At 40.6% G+C, this 19,878-nt stretch overlaps 1 protein-coding gene and 1 long non-coding RNA gene across 2 annotated transcripts in view; one reads left to right on the plus strand and one right to left on the minus strand.

Moving 5' to 3' along the window:
• Positions 1-19,878, plus strand: part of LOC142107082 (uncharacterized) — a 311,806-nt gene that overhangs the window by 188,003 nt on the left and 103,925 nt on the right. The window lies entirely within an intron of this gene.
• The window catches only part of MAD2L2 (mitotic arrest deficient 2 like 2), a 102,324-nt gene that overhangs the window by 74,009 nt on the left and 8,437 nt on the right, over positions 1-19,878 (minus strand). The window lies entirely within an intron of this gene.

The following is a 19,878-nucleotide window of genomic DNA, read 5'->3' on the forward strand; positions in this document are numbered from 1 at the left end:
AACTGCCCCCGACCGCCCCCCTGTCTGTAAGTGACCGGTGCACTTTAAGGCAAAGTTATTTCTTTTTGGTGTATATGCTGCCCAAAAAATGTGATTTCACCTAATGGTATTCAGAATACTGCCCTAGTATTAGTTCAAGTTTTCATCGCTCTTTTTTTTACTTTTTTTTATTTTTTTTATTTTTGTTTAAATGTCATGTAAAATTGAATGTTGTTCAAATTGGCAATTTATTCATTTAGAAAGAAACCTGTTTACTTTTGGTCATATTTAGTGTTTGCTTTGTAGCTCAAAGTTATTATGTAGATATTTCTTTTAGAGTTAGATTAAACCTGTTGATTGATTGCAATAATAACAATGACAACTGCCTAGTAATAATTATCATAACATGTAATATCCTAAAGAGGTTCTATAACCAAGATATATATATATATATATATATATATATATATATATATATTATTTTTGCTTTATTATTACATCAGTTGAACAGTTTAATTATATTGTACACAATATGTTGTGGTGCCCCCGTCATCTACACACGCAGCGGAAGCAGCCATTTTGGCTGAGCCATTATTCATGAGAATGCGGCCTATCCGTACACTAGGAACTAGTGACCTCACAGGATCGCATTGTGGAGTTGGCCATTTTGTGATCGCGTACCGCCCAACCATCCCCATTGAAGTGACAGTCCTGATTTCAGGGATCTGTCCCGCCACCCCGATCGCGTTGGATTGTGCGCAATGAAAGGGTCTTTTGAGCTCTCTAGAAGCACTAGGCATGCCCCCAGGGGGTGGTCACGCCCTATCGGTTTGTGGCCACACCCCTGTTACCATGTGTCTACGCCCACTTTTGTATGTGTGTCTGTCTGATCCTCTGGAAAGTTGGGAGGTGTATGAGAGGAATCAGCAGGGGGCGTGGTCACATAGCGATAGGTGTGTGGCCACACCCACAGAGATCTGCCTATTGCTGTAAAGCGCAGGGCTGCCCATTAGATATCCCACCCATGTGACAAACTTGTCCCCAATGGGGGAAGTTGAGGGGTCAGTTGAGTATATAACAATACGTTAGTGACCGGAGACATCCGTGACTATGGATTCAGCTTGCAAAATCCAGTGACCCAGTGATGTCACTATTTCCTGGTTAATTAACAGGTCTCAATCTCATTAATATTGGCTCAGCTCCAGGTTTACTTGTGTGTAGGCGGGGCCTGGTCAACCTATGGCTGTCCAGGTGTTGTGAAACTACATGTCCCAGCATGCTCTGCCAGCTATCGACTGGATATTGTCTGGCAAAGCTTGCTAGGACTTGTAGTCTCACAACACCTGGAAAGTCACAGGTTGACCAGGCCTGGTGTAGAGTGATCTTGACTGTGGTTCTTTGGTTGACTTTAAAGGGAATATAAATTGTTCATATCTGTATAAATTGTCACCTATCGCACGTGCCTTATCCTGGCTTGTAAATGTTTGTTACAGCCTCAATATTTCAATCTATTGTATGTATTATAAGAGAAGATTCCTGACTTTGTTAAAGAAATATATAATATATTCTGTGCCTTTTGAAGGGTTTAAAATACATGAACTAAGTAATAAAAATATCTTTGTGGAAGAAAAAGATGATGTTGGATATTGTCAATGTAAGAATACACATATTGCCCTATGGAAACCCATAAACGATATACGGTATCGGATATCGACTTCTTGTCTGATGCGCAGGTTCTCCACGTTTCTCTGGCCGTGGCTTTCATGGAATTTATACCGATCCCGGGTTGTTAGGGGCAACGAGTCACAAACCCGATTCACCAACTAATAAACGTAATATGTTTAAAACTTTGCATTTATGTTTAGACATTCCCAAGCAAAGTTTGTTCTGTTTTATTTGTAAGCTGGTTACATTTATTTATCCTTAATCTTTACAAATGGTAAAAAAAAACTAAACTAAATTGCACAAATAATTATCTCATCTGTAAGAAGCAGAATATTCGGTTCCTGGGTATAAATATTTAATGACTGTTTCATGTTACACGTCTGTAAATTTCTGCAAAGGATAAGCATTTTTTTTTTCTCCCCCAAGACGTTTGAGACCAGAAAACTCTGCCCAATCGTTCAAATCAATACTCTGCACGACTTGCCCCGCGGCTGCTAATTAGTACGTCTCATAGTAATTCTGACCTAGAGGAAATTTTAGCTTGTTTCAGATCAGGAGGTAAAATAATAAGGCCACTCGTGGCTTCTCTTCACCGTCAGCTGTCAGAACGTCAGAGAGTTCCAGGGTAATGCCTGCTCATTATACCCCTTCCTGGTAGACTAATGTGCTGGATACAATGGAAGGATCGCAGCGAGGGGTTCCCCTGGACTCCGGGAGAGATTTAAGTCATTATTAGTGGAGTAGGTCTGAGAAGGCAGAACTCCGTACTCCCTGGCGGAGGAAGAACACACCTTATTTTTACCCCCTCATCCTCGCTGATTGCGATAATATAGATGAGAGTTTTCAGCGTTTGACTGATATAAAATCCCCACTTTCTCAGTGGAAAAGTAACGTGTTGCAGATAAGGAGATTCTATAGTTGTTTTGTTTATGAATTGCTGACGTATTACACAGCGCTGTACATTGAGGGGTTAATAATGCAATTAGATAACATACCGTGACGTGAAACAAGGTAAAGACGGCCCTGGCCAAGTGAGCTTACAATCTAAGCAGGCTGGGGAACGCCTGACTTGAGGGTCTTGCGATGTGATCAGTCCTGTTAATTTCATCGGACGTCCTATGAATTCTCCTACCAGGGTTTTATTTACCAATCCAGGCGGAACAAGATTGCTTTTCATTTAGTGCATCGATCTTATTCATGTATACAGTGCTGGACGCGGACCGGTATATGGCAGTATGCAATGCCGCCACTTCTCCCACTGCTTCGATTCACCGATTGGTCCGTCTGCTCTCTGTGCTGAGTCAGTGTATCCTCCCCCTTCCTGTATAACCATCCAATTGTTCCTCAGTTCCGAGAGCTGCTACAATGTCACATCTACTCCTATTGTCTCATTACTTGTTCCCTCTAGAATGTAAGCTCTCCTGGTCAGGAGCCTATGTCTCGTGTCTGTGAAAACAGATGAGAAGGTTCCTGGGCACTTTATCATCTGTTGTCACTGATTTTTGGAGGGCAGGGTCTGTCTGTCAGGTGCTTTGGAATCTGTGGCTTCATATAAATCAACGGTGATGATGTTATCTGGGGGTGGCGAGTTCTAAAGATAAATTTAAACCTCAAATTCCATTCATATTTTCCTTACCTCCACTTCATTCACTGGATCTAAATATACATAAATTGTTGGATAAATGTTAGCTTTGGATACTTTTTTTGCCTACAGGTCATTCTGTTGCTACAATGTTATATTTTTGCAAATATTACATGTATGCAATATATATTTTTATAAAAGTGACTTGACGATTTTGATAGGTACAGAGCAGAGTCGTCTTAACGCATGGGTAGGCTGCGCAGTTGCCCCGGGGGCCCGACGAGCATGGGGGTCCCATAGGCTTGCCAATTTTTCAGTATACAACTCCAGGAGATTTATTCACAACCTTTTAAACCCTCTTTATTAAAACGCTTAGTTGGACTAATCACCTCAAAAATTTTGCAAATGTTTGTGTTGAACACTTGATTAATAATAAGAAAAACTCCTAGTAATTTCGTACTGTGCCATCTCTCTGTATGGTTTACCCACAGAGTACCATTTTTATGCTGAATTTCTTGGTTTTTCAACTTCAAGGCTCATGTTATATTGTCCAAACGTTTGTGTGGATTAATCTCTGCTGTACAGAATGTTTTTTAGTGTTTAAACACTGATTTTGTTGCATGTACCAATAAATGTAAGTTTAATTTTATAGATAATTAACATTTTTATTCCTTTGAGAGGTTGTGTAGGTAGTTGTTGTCGGAGTTATGTTTGTGAATTGATTGTGTCTTGAAGTGTAGATGTATCTAGTCGTTCTTGTCCATCTCGGGAAGCAACTAATGTATTAATATACATAGGGGGCAGACCACCTTGGTTTATGGGAACGCATCAAATTAAAGTGTTTTTGTCTTTTTGCCGTATATAATAGGCCTATGTTGTTTTTAAATACATATTTATCAGCATTTATATACTCTCTAAAGAAAACAAAACGTTGTGAAAACTTAAATGTAATATTGACATTTATTTTGCTACAAGTTTCGTTTCATGTGATGGTTTTAATTTATTTCTTAAATATTATTTAATCCCCCTTTTAAGATATAGATTTTTTTTTTCTGGCTTGTAATGATATTGACGTTTTCCATGAATAATGCCCCTGTTTATAGTGGGATTAATATTGCTTTGCTTGTACTTCAGCTGACAGAGGTCTGCAGTCAGCAGGTTTGCGGGGTCCGTGTTACCGCTGGATGTGTTTTGTTAAGGTCCGGTTTCCTGTACAGAAGAGCAGTCTGCAGAGTCATCACATTAGCTGCACATATTAAACAGCGTCTCGAAATTTGTGCAGAGGAGCTGACACCGCGATCTGCTCTGATCGTCTGATAAGGTTTTAGCTTGGGACATAAATCAATACGTTGACAGTTTGACAGATCTGCTTGTGCCAGCACCTGCCAGCTGATAGCCCGGGCTTTGTATCACAGATATGTCTGTATGCAGCATCTTAGAGCTTGCCCCCCCTAAGTGTATAAAGAGGCACCTTGTAACATTCACCAATGTATTTGTCACTGTTGCCTTTACTATAACAGGACTTAAGCTACATAGAGTATCGGATATCTTATCTTCCTCCCTGCAAGCTAGTGTCCTCTGTTATCAGTTATTTAGACACTAAAGTGTATGTAGTGTTGTGCAGCTGCCCAAAGTGCATTATCCTGCAGAGATGTCAGACTAGTGACCAATGGACAACACTCTCTTATACTCGCAGTTACAGATGAGCCACTTTTTCAAAACTGTTCTGCTAAATAGTCGCCTTTGTTTTACATTTGACCACAAAATTTGGCACATTTTGCTGGTGTAATTTGGTCTTTAGGTCCTGGCTTCCTTCATACCCAGCACCAATGTTTGTTCCCATGTTTTCAAAACTCCGCTCCACTTGGCTTTTTAAGAGGGTCTCAATAATAGTTGTCACTCATTTCATTTTCATTAAAAACTGTACAGCAGAAGGGAGGTGTGAATGAGCGCTAGTGATAGTGCTGGTCCTTGTCTATCCTACTCACTTATCCTCAAGCGCCCACCCAAGGATACTCTCAGCTAAGTCCAAAGGTCATTTCTCCCATCTCGTACTCTGTGACCTCTCTGCTGCTTGTGACACCGTTGATCATTCTGTTCTCCTCACCACCCTTCACTCCCTAGATCTTTGTGAAACAGCGCGCTCCTGGTTTCCTCCTACCTCTCTGGCCGCTCTTTTAGTGTCTCTGCTTCTGACTCGCCTCCGCCTCTTCCTCTATCTATTGGAGACCCCCAAGGCTCTGTCCTTGCCCCTCTGCTCTTCTCTCTACACCACCTCTCGGTGACCTCATTCAATCATTTGGCCTCTAATGCCACCTCTATGCTGATGACACGCAAATCTGTCTTTCCTCCCCTGACCTCAATCCCACCTTCCTACCCCAGGTATTCAGCTGTCTCTTTGCTGTCACTACCTAAATGTCACAGAGCTTCCTCAAACTCAGCATCTCCAAATCCGAGCTCATCATCGTTCCTCCCGCCAATGTTGCTGTCCCTCCCAATATCTCCCTCTTGGTTGACAACATATCTCTCTCCTGTCACCCAAGCCCGCTGCCTTGGAGTCACCCTCGACTCTGCCCTCAGCTTTACCCCTCATCTCCAGTCCTCACCAAATGCTGCCACTTCCTCCTCCGTAATATCACGAAAATCCGTCTCTTCCTCTCTCAGGAAACAACCAAAATCCTGGTCCATTCGCTCATCATTTCTTGTATGTCTCATCATACCTGTCTTTCACTTCTCTGACTTTCAATCCATACAGAATGCTGCGGCTCGGCTCATCTTCCTCCCCATCACTCCTCTTCCGCTTCTCCTCTGCCTAAATCCCTTCATTGGCTCCCCGTCAGTTTCAGAATTCAGATCTAGCTCCTTACCCTCACTTACAAAGCCCTTACCAGCACTGCTCCCCCTTACACCTCTGACATTGTCTTGAGGTACATACCTACCCGGCCACTCCGCTCCGCCTCAATTCTCCTCTCATTACCTCCTCCCATGCTCACCTCCAAGACTTCTGCCGTGTTACCATCATTCTTTGGAACGCCCTATCCCGCCTCACTCGACTTTCCCCTAGTCTTCAGTCCTTCAAACACTCACTCAAAGCTCGCCTATCCATCACCTCCCCTTCCTTCGCCTGCCATCTCCTTTTTCTCCTACCTAGTCCTGCTGTCTTTCAACGCCCCTCCCTCTAGAATGTAAGCTCTTGAGGGCAGGGTGCTCTCTACCTATTGTCCCAAATCTATCTACTGACTCCCTTGTACTTCCTGTTACTCATTTTGCAGCACTCTGTGTGTGTCCCAATAGCATTACTCATAATCCTCTGTGCCACTTATGTGTATTATCTCATCTATTTGTTACTTGCTTCTGTATCCGGCGCTACGGAATCTGTGGCGCCTTATAAATAAATAATAATTGTCTTCAGCCTTTACAATGAGAATACATCAAGATTAAAAACTTACTGTATTTTTCTATCATGTTTTCATTTTACTTTGCTAAACAACTATTTTCTGATATTTAAAATGAATTTCCGTTCCCTGTCACAATTTTGCATCCCCTAAAAGCCTAGTCAGCCTATTGGATAATCAGGTACTACCTAGCATTTAGGTACAAAGTGTGAACCACATCAACCAATTAGCTTTTATCTCTCCCGTAGACAAAGGAAGTACCTGTGTGATTGGCTGCCGTGTGATTGGCTGCCGTGGATTCCTGGAAATGTTGCACCTAAAGCCAACATGATTGAACTAACCCTGTTGATTTCCTCTGCTGCATACACTGAAGCTGCGCACAGGGCAGTCCTATCTAGTCACAAAAACACTGATAGATTATTAGATTCCATAGTGCCAATTTAGCACATATAATGTGACATTTGAATATAAGGAAATGTAACAAAACCCAGTTTATTTTCATAGATATAGTTCTTTTTTAATATAGTATTTAGTCTATAAACCATGTAGTTCACTTTCTATAGTGATTTATTGTTTCTGTGTGTTAAACAATATACTGTGGTACTGAAATCGTAGCCTGATTGGGGGTTACGTTGATAAGTCTCATTAAATAGGGGTCATTGTTCCTTTTGTCTGTGTGCTGACAGATGCGAGTTCTGTATATCAGACTAATCATTAGGAATAAGCAGCTTACAAACCCCTCTGAGACCGGCCCATCGGCCGTTATGTATCCTGCATAATGCCAAGGATCAGATAGAGGGGTAAGAACAGATCTCCCAACTGTCCCTCATTTACTGCCACAGGTTTTAAGAATTTGTCCCTATTTTTCAATACTGACCAAGTTCACAATAAAATGTCTCTTGTTCAGCATGTTAGATGCAGTTATTAGCATTTATTTTTTAAGCTCTCTGCTTTATACATTACTATTTATAGACGGGGAGTATTTAATATCCCAAAACAAACTACCTTATAAACAAAGTGGGTATGCGTCTCGTTATGGGATTAGAGGGCACCAAGAGCCACCGAAACGTAAAATTGTTTTGTGCTCCATAACATGGAGCGTTGTTTTTTTTCTATTTTTTATTTATTTATTTTATCTTTGACAAAGATGCACCAATCAACTCCAAAATTTGCACCTAACTTGTGTGGCACAAAATGTATGTCTCATAACTGACTGACTTACTTATGTGTAAGTCAAGACCGAACTTAACTTGAATGTATCTGCCCTTCCTGTACTGAATTTGCGGGTGGACACCCCTCGTCCGCCTCTCCAAGCCCAAAGGGCTGCAAGTTTCAGGCAACTTTTAAACACAGGTGCAAGGTGAGCAATGCACCATATTTACATGAAGTGCATTTTTCTATGACATGGCTGCATACAAGAAATTAGTGAAAGAGAAAAAGGCGCTTCTTTAAATTAATGAAATGTGTACAAGTGAATAAAATCATTTGAGCCGACAGCCAAGGACACACAAGACCAATGTGCAAGTGCAAACAAAAGAAAGTTATTGTCTGATGCTTACAAACCATGAATAAATCACTGTGTGTCAGCATATACATAAAGGAGACTTTTGGGCACGATAAGGCTATATTGGGGTTAAGCTCACCTGCCAGTGTCAAGGCTTCTCCTGTAGGGGAGTCCCTAAGCTAGTGATACAAATTTATATTCTGGGTGTCGCATTTAAAACCTTCCCCTGAACCTTCATCTTATAAAGCCTGCAGTACCTGGAGGGAGTAGTCAACTCCCAGAAAAACAAAATGTATTGATTTCCAAATAGGAAATGGTAAGAAGTGTTCACAATTGCTGCTCTTACAGCTAAATGCAAAAACATGTTGTTTACTTTGCAATACCGTTAAAAAACTTCCCGATATTTCAACATGGATAATAGTGAGCACTGAAGATCAATTTCTGCTTTATTTTCCTATCTTGTTCAGTACTAAAACTGCAAAACCTCCCGATGATTTTATGTTCTGAATTGATTTTCAGTCTTTGTGATTGATTATTCATGATGAACGTCAAAAAAATGAAACAGAAGGCAAACCATGACGAGAACCCCAGGGGGTATATTTACTACACTGCAAAAGGTTTAGATGTTGCCTATAGCAACCAATCAGATTCCAGTTATCATTTATTTAGTACATTCTACAAAATGACAGATAGAATCTGATTGGTTGCTATAGGCAACATCTCCACCTTTTTCAAACCCGCTGATTGATGAATTTACCCTCTGGGTTTCGATTTACTAAAGCTTCTAAAAAGGATAAGTGGAGTTGTGGCCTGTAGCAACCAATCAGAATCTAGATAACATGTTCTAGACTGTACTAGATAAATGAGAGCTAGAATCTGATTGGTTGCTATGGGCAACGCCTCCGCTTTCCTTTATTTTAGAAGGGTTGATTAATCTACCCCCCACATCTGTTCTAAAGAAACGAGGGGAGAGAGGTGGATTTTATCCATTTAAGAAAGAGGTTCAGAAGCAGCTCAAACACTTTCACAAATGATTCTGTGCCCACTTCCAAGTCACATAGGTCGGTGAGACAGTCTAACAGGATGTATCTCAAACCACAAACTTACTTGTGTTAAAATCATCTTCAAATGTGGAATGGAAACTCCTGTGTGTGTGTGTGTGTGTGTGTATATATATATATATATATATTTAACGATATATGACAATGTAACTCTATATAGGTCTTATAATATCACGTACACAGTAGACACTCATTAATTTATCATTTAGCAATAAGTGTTTTCTTCTGTTTAGTTTAGTTCCACTTTGTAGTTCAATGTTAAATTATAAAGGAAATGTCCTGTTATTTGTAATAGATCTATGGGATAATGCTCCCTCTATATAAAGTTCAGGCATATTACAAGGCTCTGCGGAGTTCTGTGACCATATAAAAGGCAGTGATTTTTACAGGCCACAGAAATCCAATGTAACCTCTAATATGCATATAATGTACAGTCGGGTTGGACATACACAAGTTTTACTAATAAACACTGATGTGACCTCACTCATAAGTGATGATATCAGAGCTCACTATTTATACAGATATTATTTACATATGTTGATATTGCTTTTGTGTTATAAGACGATTCAAATGTTGTTTGTTTTTCTACTGCCTTATGGCTGAAATACAACACTTACCAGCTTCTCGCCCTCACTAAGGGCTAGATTTACTAAGCTGCGGGTTTGAAAAAGTGGGGATGTTGCCTATAGCAACCAATCAGATTCTAGCTGTCATTTATTTAGTACATTCTACAAAATGACAGCTAGAATCTCATTGGTTGCTATAGGCAACATCTCCACTTTTCAAACCCACAGCTTAGTAAATCTAGCCCCAAGAGTTATCCGTAAGAAAGTAAAAAAAACTAAAGCGATCTACACGGTACAATTCAATTTTTGTTATTCGATTATTTATGATTGAATTATTTATGAGTCAACATGTATGTGTGTGGCAATGTATCCATTACAATCAAATATATATAGCTAAATGAATTGCCAATTTTAATCTGATTAAGTGGTACATTTTCATCTAAAAGGAACAGATTGAAATCACTTGAAATATCTACACTGTAACAAATAAAATCTAGTACTGGCCCTAGATACAACAGTTTTTAATGTTTTAGGGATGAATGATAATCATCATCACCATTTTAGAGCTCAGACCAATCTGTTTAAATTTTATTGACAAATGAAACTTCCAGCACATATAACGCAGAATCAAGTTTTTTGTTTGATGCACCCCCCTGGACCTGTGGGGGTTGGACAGTGAGTGCATCTGATTTTGACATAATTTTAATGGTGTTTGAAGTCAGTGTAGGCCCTGCATATAATGAGATGCCCTTGACGCTGGGATGCAGGCTTAAATGTTTTGATCAAATTATGAACCAATGCCTCATGTTTTCATTATGCTAGATACACTGAGATTAGGACATCCACTGTCTTTTTGTTTTGTATACAGATAGGGCATTTACATTGCCATGTAGCTGGTACTATGTATAATATGGGATTAAACGAGCACTTATTTATACACAACTTTAATATACTTGTGTTTCTCCAGAAGTTAATAACAATGTAAAAGATATTTTATTATGGATCAGGAAATATGAAGTCGTTTTATTACACACATTATGTAACAAGTTATACAATGTAATATAAAGTTAAATTATAAATAATATAAAGTAAAGTTAATAAAAAGAGCAATTTCTCAGAGCGAAGCTCAGTAGGAGCGACAGATAACTGAGAATAAAAGAAGAACGTTGGGAAATCAGATGATCAGTTTCTATAACACAGAACAGGAAGTCATGGGACAGAGCAGTGACTGCTAACCATTGTGTGAGGACACAATGCCAGCCTGACGGGTAACAGGGACTCATGGGTAACAGGGACTATGGGTATCAGGGACTCACGGGTAACAGGGACTATGGGTATCGGACTCACGGTTAACAGGGATTATGGCTAACAGGGGAGACTTTTAAAATATCTTGGATATTTTAAGATGATTGATGATTTATATTTTAATTGTAAATGATCAAATATAGCTGTAATTCATTTTAGTTTTCAAAGCTACATTTGTATTTGGCACTGGGTATATGTCAGTGTGTCTGTACACAGGTAGGGGACACACGGACAGATATATTACACATCACCTCCATTGTGATAACGCTTTTAACAATGTACCAACTGCCTCATAACGTAAACACTTCACATTCACTGACATTGTGACGTCACTGGGACTTACTAATGCTGCGAAGAGAGGAAGGGGGGCTGCATGTATTAAACGCAAAGGGACAGCATCGCTTGTTTATAGAAAGGGACAGCACCACTTGTTTATGTAAAGAGACAGCACCACTTGTATATGGGAAGTGACAGCGCCGCTTGTTTATGGGAAGTGACAGCACCACTTGTTTATAGAAACGGACAGCACCGCTTGTTTATAGAAAGGGACAGCACCACTTGTTTATAGAAAGTGACAGTAGCACTTGTTTATGGAAAGGGACAGCACCACTTGTTTATGGGAAGTGACAGCACCACTTGTTTATAGAAACGGACAGCACCGCTTGTTTATAGAAAGGGACAGCGCCACTTGTTTATAAAAAGGGACAGCGCCACTTGTTTATAGAAAGGGACAGAGCCACTTGTTTATAGAAAGGGACAGCACCACTTGTTTATAGAAAGGGACAGAGCCACTTGTTTATAGAAAGGGACAGCGCCACTTGTTTGTTGAAAACTCAGCACATCCAGCGAACGGCATTACTTGAGCTTCCTTTGTTAAGTCTGATGACAATTGAATAATGGAGATAATCAGCGTGGATCAGGCTACAGTCCTTAATCATAGATCATAGAGAAGAAATTATCACAAAAAAAGTAAAAATAAACAAATAAGTTTAAAAATTGTCTCTAGTGACCCCCCACAAACTCATGTCACTCCTATGTCACGCAAAATACACCCCAAACCTACAAAAAAGACTTCTAATCACCCCCATTTATGTACCCCACTTCCTAAGCACCTTTGTCTCTGTGCCCTGTAATCCCATCAGGCCTTGTACTAAGTCCACGTACGTGGAATTCCTATATTCAGGAGTAACCTGGGGGTACATTTCTGGGATTACAACAGTTATCTAGAAGTCGTTGTGTAAGAAGCACAGAAAGTGGATGTTTTTCTATGATTGTTACCAAAACTACATTTAGATCAGTGTTTGTTTCCCAACCCTAGTCCTCAAATACCCCTAACAGTGCAGGTTTTCCATATCTCCTTACTGGAGCACAGGTGTAATCTTTACTGACTGATACAATGTAACAGACCCACAGGTGGTAGAATTATATCACTGGTCACCTGGGAAACCTGCACTGTTAGGGGTACTTGAGGACTAGGGTGGGGAAACACTGATTTTCATAATTAGTGTAGCCTCAGACATTTTCCCCCAGATTTATCATTGATCCCTATATAAATCCCCCCAAAATATAATATTTACTGCAATATACTACCAAATGAAAGCCTGATCTGTCCAAAAATGAATAATATAAAATCTGTTTGCGTTGACTACAAAATAGAAAACTTATACTAAGTGACGCTGATACATACATACATTTGCAAATGTGTAACTGAGATTTCTGCATTATTATGTACAAGTAGAAATAGCATCTCCTCTGCTGGCTGTAGCTGTGTTTTTTCCTCTCAGGATAACCCCACCCGTTCCAGCACCTGCTATGAGCCTATAAATTGATTGAGCAACTTCCACTTCTGTATTGACCCTTCATGGTTGTCAGATGTGTGTAACAAAACTCCCTGTCTCCCCATAAATGTCCTTCTCCAAAGGTAAGACATAAAAACAGATATTTTCATGTTTTGTTTCCTGTGCACAATGCAAAGAAAGAATCCTTTTTGGTTTAGAATCCCTTTAAGACACCAAGGCGTTGCTTCTCCCCGGCTACTCTATGTAATTTGGGATCTCTCTGATAGTACGACCTTTATCCATCTAACCATCACTCCTGTGACTGTAAGAGGATCACCAGGGGTGAAAGTGTGAAATCCTTCCTATTTAATTCTGACTCTAAATGTTGCATATCTTCCTCTCCTCGGATCCTGATTCTTGTGTCATCATTTCACTTTCACTTCTCTGTTTAGCGGTTCTCCGTCTCTGAGGCCACGGGACGACTTTTACATAAAGTGGAACAATTCGTGTCCGCAAAATCTAATTCTTGTTTTATAATGAGATTCTTGGTCTATTTATACATTGGGTGGTATGACTTGTGGAGTGCAGGGGAGAGGTCAGATTTATAGACCCAGGGGTAGGTTCACCAAACACAGGAGAGGGGAGGGTCTTTATACAATATACTCCATCAGACTATAGAGTCAGCCAAAATACTGAGGCCATGAAGTGGAGCTGCCAATCTCCTGCTATCCACTTGTCAAAATTAAAATGAATATTATTATAAATCCATTTAATTCATGCATTACTAAAAGGCGCTGTACTGGGTGTTACAAGGTGGCACTGGGTGGGAGGGGGCTGTGCCAAGGTGGGCATCACCCCTTTAATCAGAGGTAGATGAAGAATAGTAGATTTAGGGGTAAAAGGGTCCATTTGTGCTTGAAGATATAAGGTACAAGCCTAGTGAGTGTACAGGGGCGGGTGTAACTGCTAGGCAACTACAAGTCCCAGCACACCCTGCCATCTATCAACTGGAAAAGCATGCTGGGGCTTGTAGTGTCACAACACCTGGAGAGCCACAGATTTGCCAGACCTGACCTAAGTTAACAGAGTTCAATTATAAATGGGTTTAAACATAACTGAGATAGTCAGACGGCTGAACTAATCATAACCAAACTGACACCTAATTTGTACTTTATCATCATTTGTTTATATAGCGCCAGCATATTCTGTCACGCTTTACAGTTGGGAAGAAACACCGTAATAAAACAACACTGTGTCATACAGAGAGGTAGGAGGGCCTTGCCCGCAAGCTTACAATCTATAGGACAATGGGGGTTTCATACATCAGGGTAAGTGCTACATGTTGCATATCAGAGGGTTGTTGTCTTGTGTGATTTGTGTAAAGGGGGTAACATGAGCCGTTAACCCCTTGTGTCTTGTAGGATAAGGTGTTTAATGTTTCAGTAACAAATGCAGTATTATATTCCAGAGATAAAAAAAAACATGAACTCTGTCTAGATCATGTAAAAACCTCAGTAAAAATCATAGACTGAAACCTGACAGAAAAAACAATGTATTTAGTAAGAATGGCAGCAGGGTTTGTACAAATCAGTGAGTTAAAGTCATCTGAAGGTGGAGACTCTTAACAACTGGGAATTTGATCTGTGGAAGCTCAATCCACTGCAAATTACAGTGACAGGGTTGTGAAAACATATGTTAAGTCTGTTCCTCTTTGAGATCTTAAATAAATCTAAAAAGGGAGAGAAAGATATTGGAGGTATTTGTCTGGGAGAAATAAACATTACTTATAAGAAGGTTATGTTGATCCTTTAATTATGGACATTTGGAAGATGCAGCATAGATGTGACAGAATACACTGTAATTCTATATATGGAGATGAATGAACAGGGTACAGTTATCAAACTTTGGAAAAAGGGAAAACAGAGGTGTTGCCCATAGCAACCAATCAGATTCTAGCTATCATGTTCTAGAATGTACTGGATAAATGAGAGCTAGAATCTGATTGGTTGCTATGGGCAATACCTTCACCTTTGCTTTTTAGAAGGTTTGAAAAATCTACCTCAATGCCTCCAGCTGGCTGAATGAACAGTGAGGTGTTTGTTTTAAAGTGGACTTGTAACATATACACTGTGGAGGCAGCCATTTTTAGCCTGTTCATTCAGTGATGTCCCTGACGAACATTGGCCCAGACCACCAAATAACCACCTCCACTGTGTATGGGTAACATGTTCACATTAATCTACCTGTCAGGGAAGATACTGAGTTTTATTGGCAAATTGAGCAACGTCCTGGATGAGATTCAACTTTATTTTTTTTCTGCCAAAAAAAAAAAAATGTTTTCCAGCCATTTTGCTGCAATTGCCAAGTAAGTGTTCCTTGCAAACCAGTTTACTACAGTATAAGCTGTAACAAATATCACCTTATTTAGTGTTAGAACTATTAAGAGAAAATGTGCATTTATAAACTGAAATTACACAGGTTTTGTGACTCCAAAATCCATTTGCCTGAAATAACGGTTTCATTGTAGTGCTGTGACTGTCCCTGGCTCCAGGGTATTGGGGAGGGGCGAGGGTGTTTAAATTGGGGTGATCCAGTGCTCAAGACATCAAAGAATCATTTTATTCCACAAAATATTCAAATATTAAAAACCTTAAAACTAATAATCCTCTGGTCATATCTATCAAAATTAAATTAAAACGTGGTGTCTCTAATACAGTTCTAATCATTGGAATTAGCTGGATTGGCCTGAATTTCATGTTATAATTAGAATCAGTCAGGTGTAAGATCTACAGCAAAATCCAATTACTGATGTAGGAAGGGACCAGCTAAACTCAGAGACTAGATCATCCGGGCGATTCTCATCTTCAAAGAGTTTGTCGTGTTGTGTCTGTCAGATCCCTGCCGGCTGCTGCCCCCAAGAATAAGACCTTACAGAACGACCTTTAAATTTGTCTGAAAATATAGATTTCACACTCAAGATCCTCGGCTTGAAGGCGACGTGACCGGTGGATTGTTATTAAGTTACTCCAGACTCATGTTACTGGTTAAGCTATGGGCAAGAACAATTGTTGAAATCCAAACCACAAAATGTTGATGTTAACGTAAACTTTTGACTTCAGGCAGAATTTCGGAGCAAAGAAGCTGAAATTACTGGTGTACAAAAGGCTCCAGAAACACAAAACCATCTCTCTCTTTCTGAACTGTCAATAAGACCATGAATTCTTCTATGTATCTTTGTGTCAAGAGTGTGCAGTGATGTAATGGGCTATTCTTCACTTTGGGCTTTATATAGCAAAGGGCAAAAAATCCCATTGCCTGGGGACACGACAGTTTTCTCCGACAATAGTTTTTTTTTTATTTTCTGATATACAAGTAAGGGTATATAAAATAATACGTCTGTCTGAAATTGCCCAGAATTATCCAGAAACACACTGTTGCTGACATTTGAGGAGTGGGTTTTGAAGAATAAACCTTCCTTAGCTATATCTTGAACTCTAATGCTGCTCATTACAGACAATAGTAGGAGTTGCCAGGGAAAGATGTGGACTAAAATAACCAACCAATACTTGGAGAATGTGTCCTGTGTGATGATCAAAAGAGTAGATTCAGACAGAAGGTTAGCCAAACTGACGAGCCAAGGTCAGGGACTGGAGAAGGTGAGGTAATCAATGTCAGGTATGGAGAGAGCAGAATGGTCGAGATCACAATCTGAGATGAAGATTTGGATAAACCAGGGTGGTCATGTACGACAAAGTTCCGCAATGAACGATTAGGGGGGTATGATAAATATGTTTAATTTTACATTGTCTAACAGGTGTGTTCATCTGCAAGAACATTATAGGACAGTGTACAGCTCCAATAGGAATGCATTGTTTTGCAAACTGTGGCGAATACAATACATGGAGTAACAGACAACACAGGGAAATAAATAATAGTGCATTCCGAGCATAGAAGAAATATAAGAGAAGGGTTCCTGCCCAAAGAGCTCACAGTCTAACAGCGTGTCCCCAACTGTCTGTGTGTGTACAGTGAGCCTGATTAATCTTCGGACGCAACCTGCAGCTTGCGTTTTTAGAATGAGCATGAAACTTGAACATACCTCATACTTGCCAACTCTCCCGGAATGTCCGGGAGACTCCTGAAATCCGGGTAGTTCTCCCGGACTCCCGGGAGAGCAGGCAAGTATCCTGCATACTGCAATTTACTCGCCAAAATGATGCAATTCGGGGTGAATAGTGTCATTTTGGAGCCGCCCCCCTCGACAAAATTACGTTTTTGTTGCGGGGAGGGGGCCAAAATGACAGGATTGACCGCACCCCGTCCCCTCCAGCCCTCCAACCACGCCCCCTGCCCGGGATCTCCTGGAATTCACTATTCAAAGGTTGGCAAATATGACGTACCTGTATCCATATTCAAAACCAAGCGCATCTTAAGATACGTTTCCATTTGAATCTGAGTATAAGCGCACTTTGCCATAAACGGTATTTGCTGAATGTAGACAGACAGAACACAGGATGCGCAATATAAATTCCCATCAGAACGCATACAAAAAAGAAATTTATAAAAAGAAATACTCATAATACTATAATCATTAAACAAAAATGTTTGTTTTCTTAAATGTTTAATTTATTTTTACATTAAATACATAAATCAGGATGTTAACGTGTACTGTACATACACTTCGTCTATATAGTCCATCTTCCTTGCATGCAAGCTTTGATTGATTGCTTCCTCTAGTGCCATGCATACGTGTAGTTTTTAATACGACGACAATGCCGTGATACCTGCCCTGTAGCCGGTGTAAATGATACGGCTAAAAAAAACGTACTGTCGAGAAACACAGACCATGAATTGTCCGCACCTACGTCGGCACTGTCTTTCTGTATGTGCCCTACCTTCATCCATCCCTCCCCTCCCCCGTCCCACCTCTAAAGTATTACACTATCGTGCCATTTGCCTTTGGACGTGAATTGCAGGGAATTGCGTTCTTTGGTGTAAAGTCCGTTTCTGACCATGATCAGACCTATTTCCCGCAAGATACGGCAAACGGACTTATGCCTGAAGACAAATCAGACCCTGTATGTGTACTATTGATTCTCTGCCATCTCAATGATTGTGGGTCTGTCTGCACTTCCTGAGCACTGTTAAGTAGCTCAGCATCTGGGTTCTCAGCTAGTTTGGCAGCAGTAAAGTATTGTGTTGTTTCATGGTTTCTATGTAAATTAGCTGTTTATAAATGTGAAGAATGAAAACAAATGAGCTGTGAGATGCCAGATGGTCTCCGTGTATCCTGGGAGCTGACAATACCATGCTGAACGGACAGTCATATTAAGTCAATCAGCATCATCTTGTTAAGTGACCCATTAAGAAAAGGATTTTGACCTCAAGTCTCCAGAGCCATTACCAGGCCAGGAGCATTAAGGTTTTAGCTATTTTAATAGATCTACCTATTCACAGATTGAAGTATTATGAATCCTGAGCTGATGTATTCATGAAATTCAGGATAATCCTTTATTAAAGCTGAACCTTCGCCTGCACACAGTGACTGTAGCCATTATGTGCACCTAACCAACATTCATGAGAATGCAGCAGCCTATCAAATCACTAGGAGCCAGTGACATCACAGAGGGGATGCAGTCTATCCAGTCACTAGGATCCAGTGATATCACTGAGAATGCATCTTATCCAATCACTAGGAGCCAGTGACATCACTGAGGATGCAGTCTATCCTGTCACTAGGAACCAGTGACATCACTGAGAATGCAGCTTATCCTGTCACTAGGAACCAGTGACATCACTGAGAGTGCAGCCTATCCAGTCACTAGGAACCAGTGACATCACTGAGAGAGTAAAGGGTCAGAAAATAAACAGCCTGATGATCCCATAGGCTGACTAGGCTGCAGCCTCGGGCACAAGGCTTTTGGGGAGGTGCAACATTTTTTGGATGCAAAATAGTAACAGGAAGAGGTATAAACTGACATTAATTTTAAAATATAACAGAAAAATGTAATAAGGTTTTAACGAATTGACCTATTCACATGGCAAAGGCTGAAGAAAATGAGTCCTCTTTGGGGGGGCCCTTCAGTAGGAGAGACAAGGAGGGCGCAGGCGTGGCAGCCCCCCTCCCTTCTCATCTTCACCCACGGTAGCACCTGTTCACGCCTCCATTCCCATATACAGTTCTGATTTTAATGAAAACAAAATGAGTGTTATAGATTCCTGCATCCCATTTATAAAGCCCAGTGGAGCTGAGATCTGAAAATGCACGAATGTAACATCGATGGGGGGGTGAAGGAAGCCGAATTTTAACTTAAGGATGAGTGTGATTTTACTTATGACTGGAAGGCGAAGGGACACTACGAGGGTATTATCCTACGGAGCCTAAACCTTTAATCAGGCCCTGGCGGGTAATGGCACAAATCTCTTGTCAGCGATATATGGGGAAGAGCGGCTTACAGTATCCTCTTATTTATTTTTTTGGTCAACAAATCTTTGGAACCTGTTAAAACGGGGATCAGTAATCTCTAGAGAAAATATTGTTAGAACACGTCTGACATTCCACACGGAAAAATGGAACATGGATAGGTATTAAGAAAGAAAGTGCGAAGGTCTCTTAAATGTTCGTAGATGCGGCCCTTCAAGGGGTCTCTCATCATGTGCCCCCCACAGAATTCTGTTACACTGGGCATTGGCCATAAGTTAAATGCCTGGACCTAGAGATGTATAATTCAAGAGATCTGTTTCACTTAGCCTGGGTTTTGATTGTTCACATTAATCACAAGAAATGGCATTAACATGTTTGTATTTCTGATCTCACTCCTAAAAAGGTTCTTCAGCTGTAAAACTTACGGAGAGAGAGGCTGCTGTTCGGTCCCAGACAGTTGTCACTAGAGATGGGCGGGTCCGGTTCTCCGAGAACCGAACCCACCCGAACTTTGGGTATCCGAGTACCGAGCTGAGCAGCTCGGTACTCTCCCGCCCATTCCGAATCCAAATCGAGGCCGAACGTCATTGTGACGTCGTCGGATCTCGGGACTCGGTTC

This window comes from Mixophyes fleayi, chromosome 11 (assembly GCF_038048845.1).
Source record: "Mixophyes fleayi isolate aMixFle1 chromosome 11, aMixFle1.hap1, whole genome shotgun sequence".
Taxonomy (NCBI): Eukaryota; Metazoa; Chordata; class Amphibia; order Anura; family Limnodynastidae; genus Mixophyes; species Mixophyes fleayi.